Below are 12,878 nucleotides of genomic sequence, written 5' to 3' on the forward strand. Positions count from 1 at the left end.
AACAAACATTTGTTTACATTACTTAATTGTAACTGCATGTTCAGTGAAACACAGTCTTTTAAATATATAATACTAGAAAAAGCAACATACATTTGTAAAATCAGTATGTTCTTTTCTTACAACTCAATGTCTTATCAAATCTACAGATATGCCTTTCTGCGATATGTTTGCCAATTCCTGTATAAAAGAACCAAGTAGCACGGGGAAAAGGAAAGGTAACAATCTGAATTTGAATGGGATTGAAATGTAATATGAAAATATTTATCAACACTTCTATTCCGTCTTGTGTATATGTGTTGAATGCCTGCTTCCCTTCCGGCATTGACATACATGTGTAGTGGTCTCTGATCAGCTATGCAGGATCTAATAAGCTCAGCCTACCAGCTAGTAGTCAGCGAATATAATTGACGTATTATGTGCATGTATTTAAAGAGTTATAATAAGTTTTTGTTAAACGGTTGTACAGAATTCACATATAGCATGAATCCTGTTTCGGGTATGACCCACCCCTTTACAATGGTCTGTTATTTAATGTTCTTATTATATTACCACAGAACAGTACAACATGTAATATGGAAAGAATACCATACCATGTATTGTTTGTAAGTGTGTCATATGACTTTACTAAACATGAAAGTAATCACTAATCAAAAGTAATGTTTAAAGCTGTAGTTAGTAATATTTGTGTATCATTTTTGAATTTCAGCTGGCCCAAATGTGGAATTCATGTCAAAGTCAAAGTATGATTGTCCATTAATTTCTTTTATTTTAAATACAGCAAATACGTAAAGTGACACTATTAATCAAAATCAATCTATACACATGTACAACAGTCATATATTTTGAGTGATCAACCTTTAACTACTCATAAAATAATGCATTTATGGAAAATATCAATTTTAACACTGATAATATTGAAGCTGTGCATTTAATAGTCGAAAACAGAAAAAAAAAATTAAACGATTGGTGAATGATAAAAAGTTTTACTGTAATCTTCTATAGTCTCATAAGGTGTATATACCACATTTAATGCACCTTTCTTTCAAATAAAACTTGTTACCCTTCTTAAGAACCATTAATTTTGACATTTATTCATCCTTTATCAAAACATTTGTATCAATGGCTGTAAATTTCGTTTGGGAGTAAGAGTGCATTCTTAACTGTTGTATTAATGAGTAATAATTGAATACTTAAAAACAATATAATTGTATGTTGTCTATGAGGGGTTTTGTTCAGGATTATTCACCAATATGAACTGTGTAATATTTTTTTACATGTTTTATACAGGAAACCAAGAACCTTAAAGGAAGTGCAGACAGCATATTATGTTGAGGCCACAGCTGCCAAGAAGTCAGAAAAGAAGTTCTTTGATGCAGCAACAACTGTGCTGACTTTAATGAGCGAAAACTATCTGTAAAGATATACTTTTCATATGAAATTGCATTTTTACTTTTAATGCTGTATGCTACTCAAGTTAGTATGCCCCCTTTTGAAGAAGTGGGGTATATTACTTTGCACATGTATGTAGACCAAAGCTTGTCCGAGTGATAACTCGACAATGCCTCGACCTATGGTCATCAAACTTGTTTCTGGAGCTTTTTGCATAAATATTGATATGGAAGTTGGGCCTGAACAGTAAATGACCCTTATTAATTTAAGGGGTCATCAGGTCAAAGGTCAATAACAGTGACCTTTAAGGCAAACTCAACAATTCATTGACCTATGATCATCAAACTTATAACAATGCCTGTACCTATGATCATCAAACTTGACATGTAGGCTGGGTCTGGCAAGAAGATGCCCCCTTGATTTTAGGATTCATCAGATCAAAGTTCAAGGTCACAGTGACCTTGAATGGAAAAAGCTTGTCTGTGTGATAACTTGACAATGCCTGCAGCCATGGCCCTCAAACTTGACATTCAGGTATATGGTGACCAGCTGATGACTCATATGGATGTTGAGGTCATAGAGTCAAAGGCCATGGTCACAACACACTCTATACTAATACTTTGAATGGTCATTGTCTTAAAACTGTCTCAACGGCATCCAATGTCAGTGACAATTAAGCTAACATTTCGGTTAATTCATATTTCATTCTGTTATCAATACAATCCTGACAACATGCTGCTCATGGGGGCATAATGTTTGACAAACATCTCCAGTTGTTGCTGTTTTTTGTATATTTTTAAAATTTCATATTTGTCAATATAACTTCATCTACATCTCAATGCACAGTAATACAGCAAAATGTTATTTTCTACCAGCAATGTAGAGAAAAAACAAAATGAGGATGTTCCTGTGATATTATTCAATGTTTTCTTTGTCAGTACAAGTCACAAAATAGAAACATGTTAATACATAGGTAACAATGAAAACAGACAGTAACAATGTTTTTAACTATCACAGACTCACAGTTACAATGAAAATGGACCATAACAATGTTTTTAACTATCACAAACTCACAGTAACAATGAAAACAGACAGTAACAATGTTTTTAACTATCACAGACTCACAGTAACAATGAAAATGGACCATAACAATGTTTTTAACTATCACAAACTCACAGTTACAATGAAAACAGACAGTAACAATGTTTTTAACTATCACAGACTCACAGTAACAATGAAAATGGACATAAAAATGTTTTTAACTATCACAGACTCACAGTAACAATGAAAATGGACCATAACAATGTTTTTAACTATCACAGACTCACAGTAACAATGACAATGGACCATAACAATGTTTTTAACTATCACAGACTCACGGTAACAATGAAAACAGACAGTAACAATGTTTTTAACTATCACAGACTCACAGTAACAATGAAAATGGACAGTAACAATGTTTTTTAACTATCACAGACTCACAGTAACAATGAAAACAGACAGTGGCAATGTTTTTAACTATCACAGACTCACAGTTACAATGAAAATGGACCATAACAAAGTTTTTAACTATCACAGACTCACAGTAACAATGCAAACAGACAGTAACAATGTTTTTAACTATCACAGACTTATATTAACAATGAAAACAGACAGTAACAATGTTTTTATCTATAACATTATATTTAAAAAGTAACAGTAAATGCTAGATATCTTGTCAGACATGATCCTTTTGGAATAAAATTTTGGTTTTTGTGATAATCACATTCACAAATGATCAATGTAATAATTATTTTCTTATTCACTAAAAATGTTAATATCTGTACATTTTTGTCCTTTTTTTATGGAAATAATTCAAATTGTATGATGCAGTCAATTCTACCATGCCATATAACTCTAAATTCAAAAATAGATCACATACATAGTAGCTACAATTTCAACCATTCAATAATGTTTATAAGCATCACAGTATCGTTTAATAAAAGTGTTATGAAATGCCATGAACTAAAGAAACTCAATTCAGACACAAGCATTCAATTTCATCAAATGTGGTCACCACTGTAGTTAAAATATAAACATACACAGGGTCATTGATAAAAGACACTTATTTATATCAATTTAAATCACCTGGTGGAAATTGATGATCATGAAAGTGGTCTCCATCCTTGTCAAATGTTCCTTGTCAACTGTAAATAGAATAAAACAATGCTAGTGTTCATTAACAGTAATAAATACTTCTAGCATTGTCTGCATTTCTGGTCTTAAAATGTAATGAAAAATTTACATGCAACACAGAAAAAATGTCAGTGTATCTTAAGTACAGTCAGACCCATATTATAATTGTGTTGTAGTTGTTGCAGTTCATATCTGTTTCAGATAGTTTACATATTTTATAAAGCATATAGTTTCCTGTAAGTAGTTTGTAAAATGTATGACTTTTTGATGATGCATGTGTTTTTTAATTTAATATTTTTCAATTATCAGGGCCAGTCTAAAACTTGTAAATCTTAAATTTGTAACAAAGTTCAAAAGGTCTTTTTAAACTAATAACAAATGTCATACATGTTAGAAATAAGTTGTTTGTATTTTTTTGGATACGTAATGCCTTACAGATGGAAAAGGAAGCTAGCCAGTATAAAAATAGTCAAACCTGAAGTATTGCATTGTAATGTACTCCCGAACTGCCTTTCCGGACATGTCATCGTCATGGTTCAGAACATTAGGGGGCTGCTGGTCATCCTCGGGCGGAAATTCCTCGGGTTCTCCCCACAGCTTTGCAAGGTTGTGTAGTACAACACAACATACCATAATCTTACTTACTTTCAGTGGCTTCATCCGGATCTGATTTAAGGCAAAAAACACAACATACAATGTATTTATGATTCAACAAGTATAACTTTTACAAAAACAACTATGATTGACATATGTTGTGCATTTAATTAACAATAATTATTAGTATATAGGCATTTGAAAAAAACATTGGAGTTCATAGAATATTGGTATACCTCTGTATGTAGTATATGAAATCGCCTCTTCAAGACACCAAAGGCTCTTTCTATAACATTTCTTGTGGAGCAATGCGCATCATTGAAATGTTGCAGTGCTTCAATAGCTGAAAATACATCATCATCATCATCATCATCATCATCATCATCATCATCATCATCATCATTATCAGCATCATCATTGTCATCATCATCACCACCACCACCGACATCACAAATGTAAACATAATTATTATCACTACCGTAATCACCATCGCCATCAGCAATGTAATCATCATCCTCATCATCATCAACGTGACATAAGCAGCATGATAATCCTCAAAATGCCACAACTGTCAAACCACAACAACAACAAGAACAAACTCCATCATCAACATCATCATCACAAACACCACCACCAACACCATCATCATTATAACAAACATACATAAGCAGCTTGCATCAACAATGGTAACTTGGCTGCCTTAATTCTTGGGTATCATAATCAAATATTAATCCAATTTGAAATAAAAGAAATAAGAAGGATAAAAATCAGCATTACCTGGGTGCAGGTATGGGGTAAGCATGTAAGGCTTGCAAGGGTAGGCACTGTCCCCTAGCAGTATGCCATCTTCAAGGCCTGGAAATGAAATATATTCATGTAAATACAATTTCTATTTTTTAAGTACAATTAATTAAATTTATTTTCATGAAACAAACATGATTTAATTTTAGTTCATCTCTAACATATATTATATCAGAGTTAAGAAATCAAATAATAATTATATTCAATACAAGCTCATACATTACATTAGTAAGTTGGAATGAGTACTTCATTAATGTGACATATGCATTAATTATATTCAATAACATTTACCATGATGATGTGTTTCCATGAAGTGGAACAATTCCGAGGTCCTAAATACATGGGCATCGTGCGTACTGCCCGGCCAGATGGCATTTATGCTTGAAAATACACCTGTGAAACACAAACAATACATTATCATACTTTACAGAATTTCTTTCTTTCAAGATTACCATACTGTAAACTGTACATAGTACTTAAACAATAGTACAATGCAAATACCCCATATGGTGCCCCTATCATTTATAGAGAAAGACTATAGATAGCTGTTGAAAAATATTACATGGAATTCAGTAAAAAATACGTCACAACCTCTACACGTTTGAGGTTTACATCAGTTAAAAAATTAAATCAGCCAGGCATGTTGTCTGTTGTAGACTGTAGTGGCGATTCCTGGGATATTTTGTAGGCATCGCCACTACATCATCTTCCGAATAATATTTATACATGGATTTATAAGAATTAAGGTAAGTGTATTTATGTTTCATATAAATCTTACTATAATCAAGTTGCTTTTGTTATTCAGAACTAAATTCATTATACAGTACAATGAAATTTTCGTAACCTCTATGGTCGCTGCTGGCTTGCACGTTAATGCTGTGAAAATGTTTTCTATTGACATATTGCTCCTCGTCCTCACTGGGCGTTTGTATGCTTACGTGCGTTCCGTCTACCGCTGATATCACAGATGGAAATCCCCTTATGGCATGAAATCCATTCTTACTCCTGTGTCGATGTCTGTCTGTCGTCGGAAACCCTTGAAACCGTGGCAACATCTACCCCAAATGTATCCCCTATTACTTGTAAAAAAAAACCTGTAGCGTAAAAACGTGAAGCAATCATAATCTGTTGCCGTGGTGTCAAGGATTGATTTCTGCGAGTCGGTCGCTCAAGTCTGTGGCCTATCAGTCGTTCCAATTTGTCTATGTTGTGCGGAGTTAATCTATACCGTTTACGTACTTCCTCGTCGTTGTCTTCGTCCGTTTGTCTACCTATCCTGCGAAATTGTCGAGGTCGCCTAGCGTTCACTATGTCAAGGTCGGCCATCTTTGTTTTGGTTAAATCAGCTAACCAAACTCTTCGAGTCCGGTTAAATTTTGTCCAAAAGTTAGCCGAATCACGCGCTGGTTAGGATAACTTAATTGTTATACAATCGGTTTTCGGATAATTTGACCAAACCAGGGAGATAACCAAAAGATAACCGCTGGTTAGGACTTACCCACGTTTATACAATTGGCTGCAGGACGTTGTCTTCTTCTGAAAGATTGTTAAAACCAAATAGCAGTTTATCTGTACTGAGCGGATGGAATCTTCGAGTCTTTCCGTAGAGATCTAATCGCTGATCGGCGAACAGTGAACACCGAAATAAGAAGTGTTCAGCATCTTCTTCTACATTGCAATTAATACATAGTGGACAGTCTCGAAGGTGGTTGTTAAACAAGTCGGAATGCAAAGTTTCTAAGTCGGGCATGATGTACCAAGAAGCGACGTTCTCCACAAGTATAATAAGTTGGGATGGGGGTTTGTTTAAATTGATCTTTTAAATGACGCTTAAACATACAGAGAGTTGGTGAGTGTCTTGTTTCTATATCTAGTGAATTCCAATTCTTGCACTGTAGGCCAAACCACGGCCTATTCGTGCTATATTTATATTTTATTGGATAGGTGTTATTACTTATTTTTTGAGAGAATGTTTCGAAAGCCGTTTCTTTAAACAGATTAGCAATATCTTCTGTAATTATATTGAGGAATAATCGCATGTTTGACCGTGGGGGATTACACAGCCGGTTGTCAATAGAATCCTTGTCGGCACTGTTCAAATTGAACACAAATTCTTCGTGTTTGTTCGTGCCAATTAGGATGACGGGTTGGATTTTGCGAGCTAGAGGTAATGTTTACATTTGTTTTTATATTGGTAATATCGATAATGACAGTTGTTGACAGTAAGATATGGCCATCCGAAAAAGTGGATCGACTTCAATTATTTCGAAAGCATTCACAGAACAGAGTAAATGAGATGATGCAATACTATAGTCAATAACAGAACTATTACGAAATGTGTAATTTCAAGAGTGCGCATCATTACCAAGACGTCCATTTAATAAAAAAAGATTGTTAGACTAACATATATTTGACAAATTATTTCCATGTTTGTTAATTTTACGACATTCTGAATTGCGTGACAGTGGCCGATTCAGGTCAGTTAAAACTTGTGATGTATTAAAGAACTTAATGTTTCTTCGTCTAATCTGAATTACTATGATAGAAAATCATCAAAATCGGGCATATTATATTGGTATGTATCTCCTGTCAGAAAAATATTTTTATATGTTATACACTTGTCAGAGACATCATGATGAATTTCTAAACATTCGTCTCATCGATTCGTTCTGGGAATAAATCAAATATTGGAATTCTTCAGAAGAGGTATGGGCACAATGGAGTTCCGAAGATAAGCACGGGCGTGTTACACAAACGTCACAGAATGCCACACTCCCCACAACCTAGAGCTTGGAGCTCTCCGTATTAGGAATACTGTTAGGTTGAGCCAAGTCGAGATCGGAGGATCCATTGGGGTTCAAACCGGAAGTGATATGTGGTGCTCCACTTTTGAATCCCGTCTCCGTGGGATCGGATGAGTGCGACTAGGTCACCTTGCTTCCCTGTGTGTAAATGGCTGAATGGACATAAAGGAGATAGCCGAGGGCTGTAAGGACAGGACCCGTGCCGTCGCGAGGCATCGCACGTCAAGTAGTACCTCCTTGCGCGTCAAGGTCGATATCGCATCCCGATTCGTCGCCTGAATTGCTGTCCACATCGGACGGCACTTGTCGTGAAGACTCCACCGGCGATTTACGGGGTTGGCTGGGACGCATACGATGTCGCTAATCTGACTTGTCGCTGCACAGACTCGTTCTTGAGGGCGGACAGACGTTCACTGACACGAGCAACAGTGTTGGCATTCCTCGATCAACGAAGAATATTGTACCAGCCAGGAAATAAACCGTACGACATCTCAATTGACTTTAAGAGCGGACGGAAAAAGCAATTGGGCATTTCAAGCACAACATATTTTCTGTGCTTCCTTAAAATCCGGCCAAAGCTGCCGCCTGGCAGTGCGAATTTCAAGCGGATAGTCCCGCATGACACTGTAGGGGGAGCCCTTGAGTTTCCCAACGTTGCTCATAATGAAATTGACATCACGGAGGTCTGAGAAAATTACAAGCACACCTCTTGGTCGAGATCCCGGGCCACCACGCCTGCGACCGATTCTGTTGGCCTGCACTATTCCGATTTTAGAAACGTCCTCAAACAATCGTTCACTAAGGAACTTACGTATGGTGTCAACACAGTTCTCGGCCCCTTTGGGGTCCGCAATGCCATTGAAAATTAAGTTCCCTTTCAACATACTGGCCTCGTTATCTATACTTTTGTACTTCAAAGGCGAAGGCGCCTCTCAATGACATCGGTGGTAGCCTTTGAATGAAACAGAAATTGCTCAATATTATCTAGTTTATTGTGTATTGGACTTGTGAAAGTAATGAGGTCGAAAAAACAGTCGAGTTTGTTGACCAAAGACATACAAGTAAACTCCATACGCGTTGGTGCCGTCCCGGCGAATACAGACGGGGGACCACGTCCGCCATGATGACCACGCTGGCCACCATACTGGCCGATATCCGGACAAGAAGAAGCACTTGTCCATCTACGTTTGCGCTTCTTTTCATTTTTTCACAAAGGAGAAAACCTGTTAGACGTGCTGGCCATTGTATAATAAATCCACACTTTTTTTTAGAATACTCCTGTTGTACACTAACTAATAAATAATTTGCTTAGAGTAAAAAGCACGTGCCCGCCATTAACCAAGTGCGATAACCTTTTACAAATAGTTACCTTGAGTGTGCGTATCGAAGTTGCATATTATCAAATGAATAGAATTTCCTTTTTCTAAAGTCGAAGATATGTTAGAAATAGCGTATCCGCTTTTTGTGCCACAATTTATAATACACTGTTTCATTATAGCATTTTAATTCGGAGTTGTTCCAGATTATGTCTTTCTTTATGTGTATGTGTGAGCTTGTTTCTTTTTAAACATGTTCCAAGATGTACCGATGTTTTGAAAAAAGCAATTTTGACCACTTACCATTTCGATATCGTTTTCCTTCAGTTTACATTCAAGTATGATATTACCATCCTTCTTTTATAACATATTGTTAAAAAATGTTTTCTATTTTCCGTGAGTACTATCATAAATAAGCTTTTAATCCAGCTTGATTGAATAGCTTATATGAATATTCTCAACTTCGGAAGACCTAGTCCCAAATTTTCACGGGAGTGTAATAATCATTGTCTTCTAATTTTGTCAGGTATATTATCCCATGAAAAGAGCAAAAAATAGATTTTGTAATTTCGTTTATCAGTTGATCAGGAGGATTTGACAACACAGTAAAAGGAAGATAATAGTTTGGGAAGGGCGAGTGTTTGACAACATTATCTTTTCCAATTAATATTTATATGAAAAACAGCACAAACAAGCTCAGTAATCAAAAGTTAAAACAGAAACGCCGTTTAATGTCACAGGGTTAACGCCAAAGACGTAGAACATAAAAACAAACAATCTCAAACCAGAAACATGGAACACAAAACTCCATAAACAATACAGTACATAAATACTATATAAAAAACTAAGGGTGTTTTATCTAGGATTGTTAGCTACCGCACTGGAACGGTCATTAAAATTTAAATTTATATGGGGTTTAAATAAGTTTGTGTGCACAACCTCACTCTTATTTCAACAATCCTGAATTAAGTAAAAACGAAAAAAAAAATTGGGTTTTCCTGCCGTACATAAAAATGTATATCAATTTCAATCTACAAATCACTACAATAGTGATTGGCTCAAATTCGTAAATGCACGTAAAACCATTGACTGGTGGCATATCAAGTTATGTCTGAGAAATAATTCCACTTGTGTTTTTCCGATCATAAAGACTTTTCCAAACGTAAATCAATATAATAATTCTGGGAAAGATGATTGATGTGTGTATCTGATTCTTAATACGGGCGTGGAATATCGATGGGCACTTTGACTAGACTCTAAAATCTGAGATATCTGATAAAATCCTGTGTTTGTCTCGAATTTCTAATTCAGAACTCTTTTTAATTTTTATAACGACACAAAGAAACTACAAGAAAAAGATAAAAAGGAAAACATAACAGCATGAGTTAGAGCCGCAAAACACGCGAAAGAAACAGATGAAACCAGATTAGGCATAGTATGTGTATAAATGGGGGTAAATACGAGATCGTAAGATATCGGATTACCTGTGACATGTTTACTTAGTTAACGTTTGCAGTGAAAATGTTGTATACTCTATTAAATTGGTTAAATCTTTCCTCAGTATCAGGATCAAAACATTACTGAAATGAACCGGAATCTGTGTGTGTGTGTGTGCGCGCGGACGTGACCTGGCTCAAGTGGTTTATGTTTATATAGATAATGTGGATGTTATGCCCTGTATGAATCGTGCTTATGTTGTTGTGACATCATGATGCCCTGCACGGATCGCGTTGGTGTGTTTGTGATGCGCTGGTGCAGATATAATGCCTTATTTATATTGATTGTGTTATGTGGCTGGGATACTCTGCACGGATTGCGGTGGAGTGGTTGTGTTGCCATTTAAGGGTCGTTTTGATGTTTATGAGATGTCCTTTATGTGTCCTGTTAGTGTGGTTGTGATATCCTATATTGATACTTTTTCCGTTTTTAACTTTCTAATGGCATGTTTGATCATGGTTTTGTAAGACTATTGCACATAACAAGTTACGTCTTAAATCAAAGTCTGACACTTACGACTCAAGACTGGATGTCAAATACCGCAGGAATATTGTCTACGGTAAACATTGATGTTGTACTACAAAAATCAAGTTACATTATCCACACGTTGTATGTGTACAATGAGTTCCGTAAACTGTAACCACATTTTAAAATGTGTATCTGATGCGCAGACTCAAGTCTATACCAGTTACTGGCCAATACTTTCTACTGCTGGTAATGTTATGGGTTAAGATAGAAACCAAGATTTCTCTAGGACATTTATTTTGTCTCTGTTGCACATTCGTTCAATTCGCATTTAAGATATTATTGATAAGACTTTTTCAATGCTGAATTTGTTCATCCCGAAATGAACTATTTATGTTATTAGCCGACCGCACGGAAATGCCTCACTGCCAGTGTTAATTAACATAAAGTTCTAAAAGTAACAATCAGTATAAACAAACTAAATAGATCAATAAAACATACTTCTATTTTCGTAGCTTGATTGTTTGCCAGAACAGCGAGATAAAGTTCTAATGTCCTTACTACGCAAATAATTATTAGTGCTATAACACGTCAGCCATAATTTGTTACACTGGCGATACGTCTCTTGTTTAAGATTTTAAGATTTAGATTTCACCGTTTTCCTAACTGCCCTCCATACTCAGATGCGTGGCAAATTTCAAGAAAAAATATTTACCCTCAAGGTCGATAAACGATATGAATAAAAAGATTAAAGAACACATTATACTCATGTACTCCGTTCCAGGTCGTGGTCAATGTTAAATGTCAATTTGAAAAACATTTTCAGGGAGGGAATATCCATATAAATATTCACAATTATCTATTTAATGACACGTGCAATTATTAAATATAACATTTTTAGTAAAATGTATGGCATCCATCAGGGGAGACATTTAACTTTCAAAATTAGGTTAATTTCTGAATGATTTTGTTCGGGTTCAGCCTATTTTGAGGATCAACAGCCTTGGCTATTAGACGTAGTTTGCAGGATGTGTTCCCGTACATTTGTGTCATCCCTATCCAGTACATCAAACACATTGACTCATCGACATTTAATGGTTGATTACCGTTTGAAGTATTTGACGCACATTTCAACAAGGGTTTGAAAATTAAATAACAATACTGATCGGAATTGAAAGTGAATTATAGAACACATTGAATTTATTTTCGAGATATTTTATTTCAAATTCTAGCTTATGACATCTTTAATCAATTATTCGGCGATATAACTAAGCATTCTTTAAAAGAAACATCTTGGTGAATACTGTAAAGAAAGAGAACTTAATGTTTGCATATATCTGTCAAATGATTGTCATTCATAGCAGCACTGAACTAATGAAATACATCTAGACTGATTTGGTACCTTTGGTTTTCGGAAGGTTTCAAACTAAAACAAAATCCTGTTCATTTCAAACAACATATTTTGTATGTGGCATCGTGGAGATGAATTTTGATTCGAAGAAAGTCCATCGGGCGTGATAACACTTTACCATTTTCATTGTTACGTTCTGTCACGAACATGCGCCATTCTTAAAAACATTTCTGGTATAATTTCCAAATCGGTGTCCCGTAATTATAAACGGCTTGAAATCGAAGGAAACTGTTGCCATTAATTCGAGGTTACTGGTTGTATCAAATGACTGTGTTGAATCATTGTCTCCAGCATGACAATTGGGATTTGTCATTCGTTTTTTTTCTCATTGAAGGCCTTTTAGACGAACATTCACCTTTGTGACAAACATTTAGCGAATTGGTTCACTTTGTTTCTCAAAGGTCAGTTCCAGGCAAACACATGTTT

General features: G+C 35.5%; 1 pseudogene; it reads right to left on the bottom strand.

Annotated features, from left to right (window-relative positions):
* Positions 1-3,519: 3,519 nt before the first annotated feature.
* LOC128203580 (putative nuclease HARBI1) lies at positions 3,520-6,285 on the bottom strand (annotated as a pseudogene).
* Positions 6,286-12,878: the final 6,593 nt, after the last annotated feature.

This window comes from Mya arenaria, chromosome 9, assembly GCF_026914265.1.
Source record: "Mya arenaria isolate MELC-2E11 chromosome 9, ASM2691426v1".
Lineage (NCBI taxonomy): Eukaryota > Metazoa > Mollusca > Bivalvia > Myida > Myidae > Mya > Mya arenaria.